At 38.7% G+C, this 7,696-nt stretch overlaps 1 long non-coding RNA gene across 1 annotated transcript; it reads right to left on the bottom strand.

Moving 5' to 3' along the window:
• Positions 1–1,087: 1,087 nt before the first annotated feature.
• Positions 1,088–6,087, bottom strand: LOC129350298 (uncharacterized). Its single transcript, XR_008603650.1, has 3 exons — positions 5,748–6,087; positions 2,041–3,990; positions 1,088–1,977 (listed from the first exon to the last, which is right to left on the bottom strand). It is a non-coding gene; the product is annotated as an uncharacterized LOC129350298 (long non-coding RNA).
• Between the last annotated feature and the right edge of the window lie 1,609 nt (positions 6,088–7,696).

The following is a 7,696-nucleotide window of genomic DNA, read 5'->3' as shown; positions in this document are numbered from 1 at the left end:
CTTCACAACCTGCTCAAACTCTTGGTACAGGACCTCACCACACGGATCAAGAAGGTTTCTGTCTCATTTCTACTCTGAAGCTCACCTTCTCCTGCTCAAACTGCTGACAAATGTTTCTGCTGCTCTAAAGTCTGGTCTCCAGAACTTCCTAAAAACTCTTAAAGTCTCTTCTGCTGCAGGTTGCTTTGTAGAACTGTTCCAGAAAACCTCACTAAACCACATGGAGGGGCCTCAAGATAGTCGTCTAAATGAAACCATACAAAAACCAAACTAGTACAACCCAAACGCTAAAGTCTCCTGCAGCCTACCAGAGAACCTCTGAGAACAGAGAATCAGGACAGGAACTCTTACCTTCTGGACAACCAACGCTGGTTCACAAACAAGAATACAGAATGTGTCTGACCAAAAACCTCTAAAGACTCACTACAGCCAAGATAAAGACACAACTCAGCTGCAGCAAATCCACTAATCAGTGCACACATTAGCACCATGTGCTAACTGTGGCTAAAGAACCACATTTACCAAGACAACTATCCAGTACAAAGCCCTAAAACACACCAAGAAACACAAAGATGAGTTTACTGCTGGAAGCTGCAAGCCAACACCTAAAGAACAAACTAAAGCAACAGAGCCAAACCCGGTTCACTGGTGAACAGAACCAGAGGAAATGTTTGTCTGCAGCTAAATAAAGCAGGAAGACACTGAGCTGCTCAGGTGTTCCTGATAATACCAAGCAGCCACCTGGACAGCCAATAGGAACACAGCTTCCTGGAAGTCCAGAGGGTTGGGTTAGTGAAGGAAATTTAGTTTAAAGTTGAAGCAGAAAGTTAACAAAGAAAGTTTAAAGCCACCTTCTGATACCTGAAATCTCTGAGTTTTCACACAAAGAACACCTGAACATGTCAAACTGGTTCCATAGTAGAACCATCATTGTAAAAACGTCATTGTATGGTGTGTTGCTCAAAAAAAGGATGGTTTGGAGTAATATTCTACTCTAAAATCTTCCAATGTAGACCTGAAAGGTTTATCTGATGGTATATTCTACTCAACATTCTGGAACATTTACCTAAAAGGTTGGTTTAATGGTATATTCCCAGAAGAACCATTGAACATTGGGCTTAATGGTATATTCCACCCAAAATACTTGTACATATACTAAGAAGTCAGTGTAAAGGAAATGTAGACCTGAAAGGATTGTTTAAAGGAATATTTAAATGATTATTTTCATTATCTAATAATCTGTTATCAGTCAGAACCCTGACAAACTTATTTTCATCAGTTTTTTTAAGTGGAAGTCACAAATAAAGGAGCTCTTGGTTTTTCCCAGCGTTACTGAGTCCAAAGCTGCTGTTTCAACACAGAACGTTCACATGCATCCACAAACCTCTCAGCACTCAAACACCCACAGACAGGAGGCCGGCTGAGCCGAGGCTCGGCGGCGTCCTCAGACCCACGAGTCGGGGAGTCGGTGAACTTGTTGGTCCGGTTTGAAGGCCTCCGTGTGGTCCAGTAGAAGTCCATGTAGTCGGTGTTGGCTTTGAACCACAGTGACTGGCCGCCATCAGGTGGACCAGCTCGTCCTCGTAGGACTCCTCCTGTAGCCTTGAGGGAACCACAGTAACATTCAGTAGCTGTTGGAGTTCTTCCTGTCAGGCTCATGGTAGAACGGCTCTGAAGAATCTTGTACTTGTCTTATCTGGAACAATCTAACAGCCTAAACTGTTAACAGCAGTGTAAAGAAACAAACACACAGGCATAGATTAGGACTCAAACTAGATTTATTTTAGAAAACAAATCAGCTTAGAGGCATTTGTTCACACTGTGGCTGAATAGGAGGCCGTCCAATCAGATTTGAGGTCTTCACTCTGTAGGTTGGTTGTTGGGTGAGACTCTTGGACCTCCATCAGCTGACGTGGATGTTTGATGGTCTTCCTCTCTAGTGCCAGATGATTCATCCATGAATTCAGCAGCTACAGACTGAAATGAAGCTCATGCTGCCGTTATTGAATTCCTGTTCCAGATCAAATGTTCAGATCTCACCTTGAATGCAGCCGTCTGCTGTCTGATAGTTTTTCTCATTGTAGTCTTCAGTAAAGTCTTTTTCCTCATGTCAGGATGTGGTGAGGCTCTTTCTCAGTCTCTGCAGACGTCCCTCATTGTGCATCTCCAGAGAAGAAACAGAAAAACTGATCACTGCTTCAGCATCACAAACGCTCTCCAGCATTGAGAGTGTTTTAGGAATTCATTCATTGTGTTGTGAACTTTGAAGGAGCAGAAACTTTACAGCTGCCAAAGATATGAGCTCCAATTCGGGATGTTTTAGGAAATGAAGTTCATCAAATGAACACTTGATTTTTCCTGATAACTCATTAAATTACTTAAGAAATCCAACATAAAAACCTGTAAACTCTCAGGCAGCTTTTGTTAAAGTTTGTCTATAATTCTATCATCATGTTCTGGAACCAGGACTCTGCAGAAGTTCCTTCAATCAGATACTTGTGTGTTTCTACTTAAGGCCTCAGGTTTGAACGTACAGCAGAGGATTAGAAAGGAGTGATTTTAATGTTTAAATCAGTCCAGTAAATGTTTGGAGTAAAAATGATGACAATTTTGATTTAGATAGATTTGTGTCAGATAATATTTTAGATTCTCACTTAAATATATCCAAATGAGTTCAGTGTATTTACATTTTATAGAATATTTGATTTCTTAATCTTAATACTGTAGAGTCTGACCCTAAATATTATAATAATGATGTCAAATAATATTTTAGTGCAAAGTCATAAACTTTAATCAGCTAAACTTACATAATAAATATCACTGCACAATCTTAACCTGAACATTCATATTATTGAGGTAAATTTACATAAATCATGATATTCTAGAGTCTTAACTGGAATATTTCTAACATTAATCTTTTTGTATTGTGCTGATAAACAACAATAACCCGACTTTCAGATAATATTTATTGTCTGTGATTATGAGACTAAATTCCTCCACATTCTGGAACTTTACATGCAGTAGCTGTAGGAATAAATAAAAATAAAATCTGTTCATTTCCACATTATGCACATTTATTTATTCTTAATATCTCAGACTGAATGGTAGCTGGCAGTAAAAACAAACTCATCTGCTGGACTGAATTTCCCAAAATGGAAACATGGACAGAATTTAACACTCACGTATCCATGGCAACGCTAAAGTTTCTGCTTCTTACCAAAGTTCACAACACAAGTAAAGATTTGAATGTAAAACTTCAGGGATGACTGCTAACCATAAGTATTCTGATCAATACTTCATGATCAATATCAGGACAGATGTTACAGTTTCAGCTGTTGCATTAGACTGCAGTTATTCACAGAGAAATTAAAATATCATATTCCTCATGAAAACTAGATGGGACTTTTATTAAATAAAGTGTTGGTGAATAAACAGTGTAAAAAGTGCAAAGCAGCTCCATTAAATCAGGAGATGTGAGATTTCCACAGCATGGATCACCATCTGCTGTGTTGATTCATAGCTGAATGTCAGAATGAACTGAGATAGAAAAGCTGCTTTGAGCTGCAACATTACAGTCTGACAATCCAACACCATCACAGTTTTTATCTGGTTGTTTTGCTCCAACATGCTGTGAAGTTCAGTTTTTACCTGAATCAAAACAGAAATTCTATTTCCAACCAAGACTGGAATAAAAATAAGAATGTTGTGAGGTTATTAATGCAACTAAATGCTTTCAGATGGAAGGATTTACTTCTAAGTTCTAATTCAAGTTTCAGTTGGAGCTCATTGCATTCACAAAGAAAAACAGCGAAACCTTCATAGCAACATTTAATAAACCTAAAACTTCCCTGTTGGCTCATTGGTGGAGTTTGTTACTGAGCATCTGAACCTTAAATCCAGTGAGACGACCATCTTCAGTCGAGGCCAGTCAGAGAACTTCAAGACCTTCCATCAGCTGGACCAGATGTGGCATCATCTCCCTCTGAACATCTGGATGACAGGAGAAAAGACAGAAATCAAACACAGATCACACAAATACAATTTATTCACTTTCATCATTTTATAAAAGTAGCATGAACTTTATTAAAACTTGACAACATCAGTAATGAAAGTAAATGTTTTTATGTCGTGTTGAAGCTAAATTTAAAGTCAATTTTAATGACAGTTTATCCTGAGAGGAGTGAGAATGGAGCTTTTCTTTCCTTTTTAGAATATTCCCACAAAATATTCTGTTTATTATTGGCTTTAGAAGCATTTTTCTTTACTTATTTATTTTTAGATACCTCAGACTGATGCACTTTGCTGGTTTGCAGGTAATTTCATGTACAATGACAATAAAGATCTTCTACTATAACATATTTTGCTAAAACAAGAACTGCAAACCTTCTCAACCATCTCTCAGTCTGCAAAATTCCAACTGCGACAGAATTTTCTAATGTAGTTAAAATCTTCGCTGAACCAGCTCTGGAATTAATAAAAATCTGTATATGGATCTGATTTTCTCTGATGGAACCACTGAAACTGCATCCAATAAAGTAAATCTCTTCTGCACTGCACACATACTACACTTTTGTATAACTCTGGATGTCAGAGTAAAGGCAGACAGATCCACTAATCAGCCACAACATTCTGACCACTGACAGCTGAAGAGAACATCATCCATCATCTTGTTCTAATGCAACGTTCTGCTGGGAAACCTTGACATTCATGTGGATGTTTGACATGTACCACCACCTAAACACTGCAGGACAAACAACCCCCTAGTCTCCATGGCAACAGCAGTCCTTGATGCCAGCTGCCACCCTCAGCAGGACAAACTAAAATTGCTCAGGAGTGGTCCGAGGAACACGACAGAGCTCAGCTGTTCACCTGGGTTCCACACTCCCCACATCCACATCTGATGGAGCATCTGTGGGATGGTCCAGGATCAGCCTGGTCTAGGTAGGACCCACCCTGCAACCCACAGGATCCACAGAATCCACAGGATCCCCAGAGGTTCTGATGAACCACTGGGTCAGAGGAGTTTTAGCAGCATAAAGGGACCAACACAGTATTAGTCAGGTGGTCAGAATGTTCTACTGTTATACTGTCATGCTGATTATATGATCAGTAAATGTTACCATCAATTATAAAGTCCACATTGATCAGGAAAAAAAAACAACTATCAGTTCATTCAGAAACTGTGGGGTTAAACCTAAAAACACAGACATCAACAGCAGTTTGTTTCAAAGCACAACACCAGCTGGTTTTCACTAAATAAGCTTTCAGAGCAACAATTAAATGACAGTTTTGTTCTCATTAAGTTCACAGAGTCAGAATCAGCCAAAATAATGTTTACACACATCAGGAAAAGAAAAACTTTTATAAATATTTCATTTGTATCAGTACTTCTACATATATAGATTCCTCTTTCTAAATTTGATCAAATCACGATAACTCTGTGTCCTGTTGTACGATGTTTTCCTAACAGATGGCGCTACCCTCATGAATGGAGCATCAACAAGTGATGTCTACAACACAACAGAAATGTCTGGAAGCCAGTGGCCACCACTTTGAACACCTCTTGTAATTATAGAGGCCAAAGGTAACTTTTATTAATCTCCTGATGTCTGAATAAATTTGGTATTGAAATATTTATGCAAGTTTTTCTTTTCCTGATGTGTGTAAACATTATTTTGGCTGACTCTGTATGATGGGTTTCTGACAGGTCACCAGGCAACATATTTTTATAATAATGACAAACATACCTGCATTCTACAGGAGTGATTTTCCTCATGTGCAGGTAAAGATGTGGGAGGAGCTTAGAGATGACAGGAGCAGGAGTCATCCTCACTAATTCAGCTTCCACCTAGAAACAGAAAGACCACAAACAAACACACTGATAGACTCTCAAACGTTCAACCTCACAGCCTCAAAATATCTGTTTAGGAAGTGTTGTGTTTCTAAATTCTGCTGAAAGCATTGACAGACATTCTCTTACAAGGTTGTGTAAAAAGCATCCTGTCCTCTGAGCTACTGAGAAATCTTCCTGAACAAAGTTTCTACGTGTAAATCGGCTCAACAAAAACTAAAGCCTCAGTCAGAGATAACAGGTATCACAAATTATAAACAATTTTCTTTAAGTCAGTCTTTCTGCTTCAACCTCACATAAAAAGGGGAGTTTAACTCGTCAGGTGACTGAAAATGAACGGCTTGTGCAGTTCTAGATCCAAAAGTAGGATGTTTCAACTCATGTTTTACTACAAATACATACAATAATAAATAAATACAATGGCTGGTTGCTAGTTTATTCACTATTAATGTCACTTTATATACTGGATTGAACTTGAGCAGTGGCAGAGAGAAGGAATTTAATGAAATTATGGAGATTCAGAGAGGTAATGTTGCGCAATGTTTAAGTTAAGCGTGGCTTAATTCAAAGCAGCTGAATGTTAAACTTCAGTGCAGCTGAACGGGTTTCAGTTAACCTTAAAGTAAAATAACTTTTTTAAAAGCTAAAATACACAGCAGAGAAATACAGGTTGAGAAGTTCATTCTAATAATGAGGACAGCTGCTGCAGCAACTAACACAGGTGTTCAGTGGTAAGTTAGCCACCTGTGCTAATTAGCCCGCTAGCTAACTTAGCCGCTTAGCTAGCTAACGCGTCCGGACCAACTGCTGAAACACGACAAAACACAACTCTTCACAAGTCGCTGACTTAACGTACAACAAAACAACGCTACTGGATAGAAGTATTTATCTTCTTACCGTGTTTTACTCCAAAAACCAGGTCAGCAGCAGCCAGAGATGCTAGCAGACCTGCCGACCACAGATACATACAATACTAGATGCGCTAGCGCGCTGTCTTCTATATTATCTACGGTCTGACCAGTCACTGCTCTCTGGCTCTCAGTCAGTCTGACCAATCACTGCTCTGTGGCTCCGCCCTCTGAGAATCTTCTTGTCGTTTGGCTCCAGACTTGCTGATGAGCACTTCCGGTCTCAGTAAATGAAAAAACGGACCTTTTTTCGTTTCTGTCTCTTACTGATTTTATTTTCTTGTTATTCTAAATATAAAACGAAACTCAAAGCATTTTTAAAAAAAAAAATCGTATATCCCTTTTTGATCATGAAAAGGAAAAACGCCTTGTATTTCAATTTTAATTTTTGTATTTTAAAACGAAAATCAAATAACCATTCATTTTTTGTTTTTCAATACCCGTTTCATAACAGAAAATCCAATTGCCAAAATATACACGGACCCTTTACCTTAAGTTGTAAAAAATCTCTCACATGACACCAATTCAGATTCATGTGAGGGATTTATGTTAGCAGCAGTAAAAACACTGTAAAACCACGTTTGAATTAACAGGAGTAAAAGCAGTTTGAGTTGCTAGATTTGTGACTTTTTAAGTATTAGCTGCTACTCCTTCATGTTGAATAAAGCCAACTGAGATAGTTAAGGCCTGATGAGGATTACATTACTGACCCAGCCTGGGAATGCCTTGGGATCTATAAGGCAAAGCTGGAAAACGTTGCTGTGGAGCTTAGCCTACTGCCACCATGACTTGACCCTGGATTATAATAAATGGGTAGATGGATAATGGACAGGCTGGTTGGTTTGACTCTGAGTTCTGACCGCTTTTACCACTTTGCTTCAGATTCAGTGATTGTACTGATTGCTGTGAAATTTAGCACAATCCTTAATGGTGTACA

Source organism: Amphiprion ocellaris, chromosome 13 (genome assembly GCF_022539595.1).
Source record: "Amphiprion ocellaris isolate individual 3 ecotype Okinawa chromosome 13, ASM2253959v1, whole genome shotgun sequence".
Lineage (NCBI taxonomy): Eukaryota > Metazoa > Chordata > Actinopteri > Pomacentridae > Amphiprion > Amphiprion ocellaris.
This window is presented reverse-complemented; position numbering and strand designations above follow the sequence as displayed.